We start from the raw sequence: 12,793 nt of genomic DNA on the forward strand, positions 1-12,793 counted from the left end.
GTTCTACTCAACCCTGGAGTGATTGAGTGACCCTACCACATTGATGAAGGAGAGTCTTCTTTATTCAGTCTACTGATTCAGATGCTAATCTCTTGCAGAGACACCTCACAGACGCACCCAGACATAATGTTTCACCAGCTCTCTGGGCATCCCTTAACCCAGCCCAGATGACACAAAATTAACCATCACAGGCTCTTCCTCGCTGTTACTCACACTCACGTCTCAGGAGTTCAACAAAGAGCACATGTTTGTGTTTCTTTATTTCAGGTAATAAACATTTTGTTTATGGGCCTGTTTATGTTTAATACCTGTCTGAGTTTATGATATAGAGTTTTAGATTTCCAATTTTCAGAGTTAAAAATAATGATATAGATAGAAAAGTCTGTAAATAGTCTTTATGTAGATGACTTGACAGGGCTCATGTTTTCAATCTCTGCTCATTATCAATGGCCCCTTATCTTTGGCAAGAAACCCTGTGCCAAAGCCCGTGTATTTCAGTTCCTTTCCTTTAGGGTCCTCGTTTATTTATTCCTCATTCTGTTTCTCCTAAATCTCCGTTCCCAAATCTTTACTCCTTCTCCACTGTTTATTTCCTTATATTTACTAATTTCATTTCCGGGCCTCCGTTCCCAATATTTGCTAACAAGAGTAACTTGAAATTGAAGTGTACTACACTGTAAATTGCACAAAAAATGTGCACAAGTAAATATGAGTACATTAGAATTTTTGTAAGAGGAAGTTTTAACTAGTGCAGAATTATAAGAAACAAATGTTCTATATTCTAATGCATTTTGAATGCATATGCACAGACTAATTTAGGAAGAATCTTCAAACACTGTTCATCATGGTTATTTCTGTAAAGGAGAACTGTGTAACCTAGAATTGGAAAAGGGAGAAAACTAAATTTTGATATTTGTACACTTAGAATTTTGTGTCTTGTGCTTGTATCACCTATTCAAATGAGAAATAAATTTTTCAAATGAGCATTGACTCTTTCAGAATGTCAGGTTAGTGCTCTAACAGGAGTGATTTCTTATTTTCAACCCCTCGACCAAACGAGAGATTGAAAATGTGCCCAACGAAGAAAAGCAGGAAGGAGGCTGCAATCGGTATGAGTTTCGGGAGAAAGAAGGACAATGGACTGCTTTATTATGTTTCCGCATAGCCTAACCTGCATAGATTAACCATCCCCTGAAGATCCTTCCATGACTAATGTAATTTTCCCCAAGCTTCTCATTTTTGTAATACCAGTGAGGTAGGTTAGCCCAATAGCAGTTTGCACTTATTCTTTTAAAGATGGGGCATATTTTCCTTCTGTCTTCTCACCTAGACAGTAGGTGCCTTAGAAGCAATGATTGTGTGGCAGTGCTCTTTCTAGAGTTGACACTTAGTCAGGTTCCAGAGCAGTTGACAAGAGTTTCCCCACACTCATCTGGGAAGATGTATGAATTCTAGGGCAGAGCTCTGTCTATCCCAAGGAAAGCTGTGCCTCCATTTATGTTTTTGTGTTTGACGGCTGGCCTTTGGTTGAATTTCTGTGAAACCATAGCTAGGTAATATATATCTATACAGCTTAGCCTCTTGTGGATTAATAATTGCAGAGTTTAGATATGTTAGTGAGGAAAGATGCATTTTGTTGAAATAAAGAGCTGAATAAAATGCACCAGAAACTACTCATTAACACAGCGCTTCTGTGAATTCCCTGAGTATTATAACTTGTTCATAAGTAGGCTTCCCTAAAACAACCATCTAATCCAAACATTTCTAAGCAACAACAATTTTTGGCGAATATTTATGATACTGTTTGACACATAACTAGCTAGATTATCCAAAAATTTCAGTTACTTCTGGAAAAAGAAATCTAGCAATTGAGCCTTTATCATTTACAAGATAATGTAGTATTACTTATAAGTCAAAGACAATCTCTTTACAAAGATCTCCAAGCTAATTTAGTACTATGAACACGTGCTGTTTGTGCTAGTGTCTGGTCTGGTCTTCTCTGTTCCAAACACCGTGAGCGGGGTGGAGCTGGGGACGGAGACAACAAGAATGATGGAATAACACCACCGCTCAGCAGTTAGAAGTTCACTTTCAACAGTCTCTCCACCCTCAATCAGTGCCCTTAGGTACTCTGAGAAAACTTAAGCATTACTAAGCACTACTCAAAGTTTTGACAGTCTAGTCTAAAACGTGCAAACGAATAGGATTACTGAGGTCATTCATTTTTGTTTCTGAAACTATTGTGCTTCAAAAGTTATGTCAATACTGTCATAAGTAATGGGAGTCCAGTAGAAAATGAGAAAATGTGAGCCAATGTAGTGTAGGGAAAAGTACATGGGTCCAGGCTCTATCACCCATTAGCTGTGTGGCCTTAAACAAGTCAGTTAAATGTTCTAACTGTGATGCCTTTATCCTTCAAATGAGGATACTTAACATATCTGCCTTTTCTGCCTCAAGTCATTGATGTCAGGTTCAAAGGACTTGGCGTATGTAAAAAAGTGACAAACATCAGTAAGAGTTCTTCAAATGTTGATTGTTATTCTCAATAGCATGACTATCACAGGAGATTGATTTAAGGGCTGGATGAAGCAGTAATTTGATTTGAGTGAAACAAAAGCTTCCTGTGATTGAAAAGAAAAGTAGTTAAAATCAGGATTTGCAAAAATTGAATAGATCTTCGAGCACTTAAGATTGGCACTGAATAGTTAGAATTTGCAAAGTTCTGATTGTATAGTGAAGTACAGTGGTCTCGACAAGTAGTTTCAACATTACTACTGGAACATATTACTTAGGATTTCTGAGTATTAACTTATTAAACTTAATAATTCTATACTGATAATTCTATAGATATATTTAGAAGGTCCTTGTTTTTAAAGAAAATATTTGAGTCACCCTAAAATGATCCCTTTCCTCAAAAAAAGATTAAAGTTGGTGAAAGGAAACAGTAGATTTATTGTAAGATCATCTGTCTATTTTAATATGTTAGCCATTGAGAAATTCTTTTGATCTAGTGCAGAACTGTTCTCTATGTTGTAATTTCTGGAGCTTTTATTTCATTTAACTCAAGCAGAAGCGTGACAGAAATTCCACTGTTAAAACTTTTAAATTAAGAAAAATGTTCAATGTTATCCTGTTAGGTATTAAACAGCGTGGTCCAGGACCCTGGAGAAGGCTGGTCTGTAGTTGGGACCAATACCCAAATGCTGACTGTCCGGGCAGTGATTGACCAGGGGCTCATGCTGATGGCCCAATTGTTGGCAATGACACGGTGGGAAGAGAAACAATGTAGGTGCCGTGGGTGCTCTCAGTACCAGTAGGCGTTTCTCTCTCCTCTTATCTTAGAACAGACACCTTTGGTAGCTGAAAAAATAATTTGTGTCTAGGGAAAATATTTTAATAGTCAATTCATTTCAGTTTGCATATATATAACAAGCAAAATTTTCAGAGCTGTTTGTTTACTTTTGATTTTCAGAAATGTAAATTGAAGAAAACTAAGCACAACTCAACTTCTTTAAAATGAGAAATAACAGTTTATAAAAACTATTGTAAAATTGAACCTGAGAAGGAATGATTAGGCACTTAGGATTGTAAAACTGTTCACTTAGTTTCATAAGTGATAGGTTTAGAATTAACTGGGATATGGGATTTAAGACTAACAATATCTTTTCATTTATTCATTCCCCTCATCCATCTCTCATAAATAACAGAAATAAATTTTCCTAAAGAACTAAATCCAGTAGGATTTATGTGCTAATCAAAATTTCTGAAATCACTTAGATACAATTCTAAGATTTTACAAATAACATTTGGGTAAGAAAAAGCTGTATCTCATTACATTATTAAATCTGTTTTGATTGGAATTTGTGACAGAGAGAAGCGATGTGATTTTTTTTCTACCTGGAGTTTACATTCTGGAAATGTTAATGACAATCTTTTTACTAATAAGTTTATTTATAGAAATTTAAAAATTCATAATTTGCTTTCTTTGTAAATTTTCATACTTTTTATTTTTCTGGAAATGTTGCCATTGCATCTGAATTTTCAAGTTTATTGCCTTAAAACCATAACAGTGGGCATCAACAGACAGGAGCTTTCCTGGGCCACTTGACTAGCTCAAATAAATGACAGCAGCCTTGGGTTTTAATGGCCATTACAGAATGAGAAATGAGGAGGGAAATTAGACCCAAACTCCCTCCAAACACTTGGTACTCTTGAAGAGCACAGTTTCATACGGAAGATGATTCACTATGTTGGCCTAGACTCTGCAAGAAAACATTTCCCCTGAAAATTTGCAATCCCTGGGCCATTCTGTTGTCGGTTAAATAAATTTAGATTTCAGTTTACTCTACTTGTGGCCCAGGAAACTGCTACATCAAGAAATTGACTTAGAAAGCAGTCTCTAGCTGCTGTGAACACTGGAGCAACTAAGAAAAGAAAAACACATGCCGTCTTGAAAAATTCACATGCAAAAAAGTGAACATAATTTTAGTTAGCATAGTGACTGAAAGTCAGAATCCATCAATTAGGTGTTTATTGAGCATTTTTGCCATTTTTTCAGTTAGTAACTAAACTAAGCAAAAGCATTAGATATAATTCCCACTTTCCCAGACTAAACAGCCAGGACAGCAAGAGATTTTGAAGAATGTGACCTAAGGAAGCATATTATAGACACATGTAGGTTAATGAAGAATGGTAGGAGTCAATTTGGAGAACTTTTTGTGAGTAACTTAACAGCGCTCCAAGCAGAAGTAATGGGATGTTCAGAGATCTCAACTAGAAGAGACGAAGGCTCAGGTGTCAGAGAAAGTCCAGCAGTTCTGCAGTAGAGAGAAATCAGGATAGTGGTGGGAGATGAGGCTGGTGAGGTGGGTGGGGCAAAAACACCCAGGGCTTTTAGGATCAAATTTTTGACCTAAAAATGTTTAAATTTAATAGTGTCTAGGGGCTGGCCTGGTGCCATAGTGGTTAAGCTTGTGCACCCCACTTTGGCGGCCCGGGGTTTACAAGTTCAAATCTCTGGTGCCGACTCACACTTCACTCATCAAGCCACACTGTGGGGGCGTCCCACATACAAAATAGAGGAAGACTGGCACAGATGTTGGCTTAGGGCCAGTTTTCCTCACCCCCCCCAAAAAAAAAATTATGTCTAGACAGTATTGTCTCTTTTTTCATGGACTTTACCATTGTAAAAAACAACACTGAAAATATATAGGCATAGAGAACACGTGGTGGGGAGGTAGAATCATGGGGTTATGGTCAGTTGTCAATTTTGCATTACTTTCTGCCAAGTCTATGCTTTTTGAGTGCCAAGCTGTCAGCATCCGAGGTGAACCAGAGTAAAGCGATGAACATGCATTGAGTTACTAAGGGATTACCATCCATACGAGTGTGTGTGTGTCTGTCTATGCGACTTGGGTGCACTTATGATGGATGGTGTGATGGTTGTGATCTCAGATGGGTGAAACTTCAGAGAGTACCAGCCACCCAAATGTTGCCCTTTTAACAACAACAACAAAAAGATGAAATACCCAGAGACCTGCTAAAAATAAGACAAGACAAAGCAAACAAAGAGAAAACATGTTTTACCAATAAGAGTGATCTCTCCTTTCCTTTTCATGGCAGGTAATGACTCGTCTTTCTCTGGACAGAGCCCATTTTTTCCATTCCCCATCGCTTTCCCTGAGTGAAAGCTCTGTGCCCTTTGCTCTCAGAAATAAGAAACAACTTTTATTTAGCCTAAGCCTCAAACACTCATCAAACCTCCCGAGTGTCCTGATGGAGTCCTCTGGCATTCTGCTCCCTCCTATACCTTCATAGCTCCTGTGCATAGCTGAGGCTTGTTTAAATTTCTGAATGTGAGAAAAATTGGAAGGTCTCTAGATACCATATTTAGTTACTTCTTGCCATTCCTAAGAGAAGGTTCTGGACACTAACTTCTCAGCTTTCTTCGAGTAAAACCAACTGGACCCTTGACATATAAAGAAGAAGCACCCTTTTCAGGCCTGGGATTCACTGACGTGCTAGGGGGTCCTAAGGACGTGTCTTTGTTATAATACTGTTTACACCCATATCCCTCCTATCACGATGAGTCATAAGTGGCTTTCATGTCTCAATTCAGTACTTATCCTCATCCAGTTTACCAGTCAAACGGCTCATATTTAGAGGAAGGGCACTTGCTCCACGCATAACAATCTGCTCAGTGCCTTAGGGGAAATCCGTTAAAATAACCAGCTCATTACATAAATGTTCACAGAACACATACAGCCATGAGTGATTTCCTTCACTGAATCACTTCAAGAATACTTATGCTGGGGTCCGGCCCTGTGGCATAGTGGTTAAGTTTGGCACACTCCGCTTCAGCAACGTGGGTTCACGGGTTCGGATCCTGCGCATAGACCTACACGGCTCATCAGCCGTGCTATGGCAATGTCCCACATACAAAATAGAGGAAGATTGGCACAGATGTCAGCTCAGGGCCAATCTTGCTCAGCAAAAAAAAAAAAAAAATTAAAAAAAGAATACTTATTCTGATACTACTATTATCACTAAAAAGTATTTTTGAATCATTCATTTGGAGATACTTTTGGACCCAATTTATAAGTCATGAAAGACTCAATCTCACGTTTGCATAGATATAGTTAATATATAGCACTAAGTGAAAAGATGGTAAGTCCTATTATAGTTTAGAGTAGACAGAAATCATTTCAGATTAACCAGATTGACAGGGCTTCTGTTCTATACATAGCAACCTGCTCAGTGCTTTAAGAGAAGATCTTTAAAATAGTTTGCTGGTTATAAAAATGTTTACTGAATATGTACATCTATGAGAGATCTGCTTCACAGAATCACCCCAGGAAGCTTATAATGATACTAGAATTGCTAAAATATTCTTAAACTATACATTTACACTTGCCTTTAGACCTAGTTTATGAGGAATATGAAATACTTCAACTCATTTTTGTTTGGTTAAAGTTAATACAGTGCACTAAATGAAAAGGTAAATCCTGCTATAGTTCAGAGCCTAGAGAGAGCATTTCAATAGAGATTGGCCAAGAAATGATCTATGAAAGAAGTAAGATTTAGACTGGACCTTGAATACGAGCATGGTTTGGAGATGTGAGTGAGATGAAGATAGCATCTATACAGAAACAATTGTATACACAAGGCATCAAGACAGGGCAACACAAACTCCATTCATGTGAAGTAAATAGATGTACTTGAAAAAAGACAGGTAGGAGAAGACTAAGGAACAAAATTAGGATGGCAGTTTGTATCAACTTATGGAGAGCTCTGGGCACGTATGAGTTTTGACTAGCATGATGCCACTGATAGCCCTAAGCTACATTCTAAAACCATTTTTATTATTTTGCTATAAAACTTTCTGTTAACAGTTTGGTGGGATTCAACGTTTGACAATACTTCAGTCCCTATGCTGCTTTCACTAGCTAGTATAGCAAGACACCTACTAAAGATTTCCCATTTTCTACAGCACTTCTATTTTAATTTGTTACCTGTTTATAGCTAAGTGTATTTGCTGAAGACCATATTACCTTCGGAAAATGAGTATAGGAGAGGTATGAATAACAAGTGACCCACCTCATTAAAATGGTTAGTGAAAAATGTAGCCTATTTTCCCAAGAGTGGTACATAAAAGGCAATTGTGTAGATTATGTAAGCTTGCAAAGACAAACAAGCCTGCATTTCACCGAAGTTGGGTATGTTGGAGCATTCTCCTATTCCATACTTCATTCTTTAATTCACAATCGGGTAAGCTCTTTATGCTATTCTCCTTGTTTTCCATTGTTCAATATCTCTTCTGGTCTTGACTCATATTCAACTAACTTGTCCTAAAGCCTCAAAATCTCCCACCTACACCGTTATGTTAGTCACCAGGCCAATGCTTAGGGCAGGGTACAGTGCAGGCAGAGATTGCCTTCACCTAGAAACTCCCTGTTTGTGAGTACTTTTCAAACATTTTTTAATGTTTGGTGCCTTCTTCATTCCTGATCACTCAGTTATGTACATGACCTCAAGTGAAACCCCTGTAATACTTGTGCTCAGTGTTATGAGAGACTGAATAGGATAGTATTATGGGACTCTACAGGAAATAACAAATCTGAGCTGGAAATCATTATGGGAGACTTCCTGGTGGAACAGAAACCCAAGGTTAGTCTGAAATGATAATCAGGAGCAATTCAGGGAAAATGTAGAGGTAAATAAACACTGGCAGAAGGCATAGAATAAGCAATATTCAGATGAGAAAGAACTGAGGGGTCCGAAGGAACTGTAGGTGACTGACATGGCAGGGATGGTGTACGGGCAGTGAATATAGAGGGTGGGGAATGAGACAGGCCAGGTAATCAGGGGTGGATCATGACAGGTCTCGGATGCCACAGCAGAGATGCTGTCCTTCATCCTGAGGGCAAAAACATGCCATCGACAAATTCTAAACAGGAGTATTACAGAAAAAGATACAAAGTCTTAGGAAGATTTTTCTAGCTGCAAGGTAGAGAATGAACTAGAAGTGCTCAAAACTGGAGATATATGGAGTTCAGCTAAGACATTTTAATATTATTCATGAGATGACGGAGGCTTGACTTAGAAACATGGGCAGAGGGAATGGAGTGAAGGGGGAAGATTCTAATGATATTATGGTAGTAAAATTAACAGGATTTTGTGCCTAATTGGATGTGAGGAGTGAGTGAAAATAAAATCTACTCTCTGAGGATTAAAAGGCATAATTTATGTAATGTTTCTTGCAAGCTAGTGTTCCAAAATATTGGTTCTGATTTTAATTCTGTTTGTACCATGATGTTGTGGGAGATCAAAAATTGACCACCCTGAAATATCTCTCTTTACTTGGATTATTTTCTCTAAGGCACGTTTGACCTCCCCCACTAACTGCCTAAAAGAATTTAACTCTGGGTATGGAAAGACTGGCAGGGTCCTTGCTAAGCCCATTCTAAACAAAGTTCTGTTTATCATATATTTACACTTGTAAAGGTATCTCCCTCTGTGTAGTGGGAAGAGGAGGGGGGACGACCTTATCTGTGAAAACTCTTATCAGGACAGAAGAAGAAGACTTAAATGTACATACTCTTGATTACTACAATTCCTGTCTCTCTGGCCACATTCTCTATAGGTGACCCTTCAAAGCATTGTCTGACAAACATTTATATTTCCCTCATCACGTAAATTGTCTTCAAAACACCACCCACCACCAACATCCTCTTTTGTCTTGAGCTGATGATGATATTTAAGATGAGAATTTCTGCTATTGTGTTGAGAAACTCAGTGTCCCTGGTTTCTCCCATGTATACATGTTACTAAACTTGGTATTATTTCTCTTGCTAACCTGTCTTGTTAATTATTTGGTCAGCCATAAGAACCTTAAGGGAAAGGGCAGAGGGGGATTCTCCCTCTTCCTCCACAATGTTCAGTTCATTACAGGGGTAGAATTTCTTGTAGTCATATGAAATTGACTTCCTGTTAGTCTGAAGTTGTTTCTAGCACATGTTTTAAAAAGTATCTTCACTAGATGTGTAGTTCGCTGAATTCCTACAATAACATCTATTAATCGTTTTTCTCCAGGTATTACTAGTCTGACAATGGCTTCTCCTTCTGATTGTGTACTGAGTATCCTCCATTCTCTCTTTCTCTCATTACGTTCAGCTTATTTCCCAGGTGGTGATGGGAGGGATTTTATCTTAATTAGATCCAAGCTGAGTCCAGGTTCTTTCTCTCATGAATTATGGACTCTGTTTCATACCAATAGCTATTTACTTTGGTGTGTGGGGGGCTTATTTTTGAACACTTTGCAGAGTGAGCTACATAAATACAATAATATAAATTTTTAAAAATAGAATTTTTATGAAGAAATAACAGCAATCCATATCCTATAAGCAAAGTCCTGAAAACATGGGTATCTCTCTGCCTCAGTCTTTGTCAAACTGGCAAAACCAACCTGACCTCAGAGGAGCATCTCATAGTGGGCTTAGCGTGAAGGAGTTGTTTCTTCTGCTGAGACACAGGCCTTATTTTATCAGCTTTAGAGAATCCGCTAAAATGTTTTAATTTTAAACGGATTTTTAAATGTCCTCCTCCTTTTCTTCTTTTTAAACCAACATTTTCTGCCTCTGGTCTTTATTTTTTAAGTGTTAACCCACAAATTGAATACAGCCTGTGCTTGGCAAATGAATATTAAATGCTTTTTCCTGGAAAATGTGTTTGCTCATTAAATTTGACAGTCAGTGCTTATGTGGTAAATTTTTTCAGTGCCAAGAGCCATCTGGCACAGCTGCCAGCTACAGGTCCATTATTTTAATTGCCTTTAACCTATAATCAATATTTACTGCTTTCCATAGAAAGAGATTGCATAGCTAAGCAGTATGAAAAGTGAGTTTATTCTTCTGCACCTTAGTTTCTGCTTTTACGTCTAAAAGATAATATTAAATTCTTCCTCTGGGTGCCACTTTCTTTATCAAAACTGTTTCCTACCATGTATTTAGTGAAATGCTCACATCAGCCAAATCGTGTCTACTTGAAACGAAATAGTTTGAATTGATGGCTAAATGAGATTCTAATTTCGCTTCATCATAAAGTTATCTACATCTTTTTGTTTTTGTCATTGGAAGAAGAGTCTGAATTTTAACAGCATTTATTGAGGAATGCATGCTTTCACGCATGAAATCACTAGGATTTGCTCTGGGAATTTGGAGAAGAGATAAGCCTATAGGTTAAAATGAAGAGATCCTAACCGGGAAGAGGCAGAATGCAAAGGCTAGAACAATGCTTTGATCTTGTAACGTGCAGGTGGGCAGTGGGGAGCCATTGAAGATTAGTAAACTGAGGAGTGGTATTATAAAAATGGCATTGTAGAAAGATCAGTCTGATGGTAATGCCAAGAGAGGCTGAAATCATGGAGTCAGGAAAAAGGGATAGGTTTTAACATAGACGAATATAGTAATTAAAAGAAATACAGCAATATTGCGCATCAGGAATATTATAATAGTGCGTGTGTGTGTGTACATACCTAGGCACAGGAGTCTTCACTGCAAGATTTTTTATAATAAATATTTGGAAAAAGCTTAAATTGTCAAAAATCAGGGACTGGTAAAATAAATATGCCCCAATTCAGTTTTATGAAGCCATTGAATTTGATTTTTAAGAAATATACTTAGCTAAAATAATGTTCATGACATATTGTTAAGTAAAAAAGTGCATATATATATGATAAATTCACATTATATGCAAATAAACACATCTAGAAGGAAACACTAAAATGTTATCTCTAAATGAACACATTATAGTTCATTTTAATTTTCTCCTTTTATTTAGCTTCATTTTCTAAATTTTTACAGAGTGCTCAGTGTATGCATAATTTCTGCAATTGCCCACATGATAAAAGATTATAACGCTGTGTTGTGGATGTGATCATGGAATTTGAGAGGAAGGCACAATTTTGGAAGTCAATGTTAAATTTACCTGAAATGTCATGACCTTGAATTCATCTGGATCCCTAATAAATTTCAAGGGTTTGGCCAATAAAGCCTCACAATGTAGTCATTCGTCAAATATTAACTCGATGTGTATTGTAATCTTACTTTGTTGGAAAGGAAAAGTGTGAAGAAGATGACAGTAACAGTCAAAGAACTTGTATATGGTGACTTCCTATGGCTCAGCCTCTAGCTCCCTGGTATAATTATCCTGGGCAAGGAATATCCACAACAAGCAAACCACTGAAGTTTTCAGTTACAAAGACGTGAGAGTCTCTTTTCAAATAAAAGTTTAAACTTCCTTATATTCTAACAGACAGTATTTTCAGCTAAAATAGGCAATGAATTAAACAAAAAAAAGTATGGCATCAAACATCATTTACGCTTAGTATAGAAAAAATTATTTTCCAGTCACATACAATATGTACGAACAAGTGCATTATGATTTAGTTTATTCAAGAAATATTTTTCTTGTCTATCATGTAAAAGGCACTGTGCCAATCCCTATAGAGCACACAAAAATTATGAGATGCACCCTGATCCCGAGGAAATAACAGTTTAATAGATGAAATGTTATTGGCAGCCAGAAAGCAACGTAAACATAGCAAGGTAAGTATAATAACGATAAGAATCACGGACATGAACTAGTTTACCCGGATAACAAATGGAACTCTTTAAGGCTCGGATTCTCGAAAGAAGCTGAGAACAATACAATAAGTACTGAATCCCCTCTCATCTCAGAGAGGGCAGTAGACCCAGGACACGATAAGAAATTATGAAACCTATCATGTCATCACAGCCCATCATGTTCCTACAGACAAAAGGGGGCCCATTTTATTGAATGGAAAGCTTTCAGCTAGAAGAGAGGTTGAAAACAGAGGGTTTGGAGAAATGGGAAGAAGTGGATTATCTTTGCAATTAGTAAGTGTGTAATTGGCAATTTATAGGCGTCAAGAAGCCCTGAGAGCTCCATTGCCCAACTGTCCTAGGTCTTGGGTGAATAGCGGTAAGAATCTAGACATTTTCTGTTTGTTAGAAACTAGTCATTGGATAAATAAGTCACTAGATAATTATTAAAATAAATAATTTTAATTTTCTTAAGGAAACATTAATTTCTCATTTTGACTATGGGGTATTTCTTCACAATGCCAAAATTGAATGATTGCTGGTAGTTATAGTAGATATAAAGCTTATATCCACATGAATCGGAGAGAAGTAATTCCTTAAAAGTTTAAGCCATATGACATATGATGGCATAAACAACGTATAATCATTCTTTTTAAAGATTTAGAATAATG

The 12,793-nt window shown here is 37.2% G+C and overlaps 1 long non-coding RNA gene across 2 annotated transcripts in view; it reads left to right on the forward strand.

Annotated features, from left to right (window-relative positions):
• Positions 1 to 202: 202 nt before the first annotated feature.
• LOC131396625 (uncharacterized) overlaps positions 203 to 12,793 on the forward strand; it is a 38,923-nt gene continuing 26,332 nt past the window's right edge. For both annotated transcript variants that reach the window (XR_009216602.1, XR_009216601.1), the window contains exon 1: positions 203 to 267. This is a non-coding gene — a long non-coding RNA (uncharacterized LOC131396625). The remainder of the gene's footprint in view (positions 268 to 12,793) is intronic.

This window comes from Diceros bicornis, chromosome 33, assembly GCF_020826845.1.
Source record: "Diceros bicornis minor isolate mBicDic1 chromosome 33, mDicBic1.mat.cur, whole genome shotgun sequence".
Lineage (NCBI taxonomy): Eukaryota > Metazoa > Chordata > Mammalia > Perissodactyla > Rhinocerotidae > Diceros > Diceros bicornis.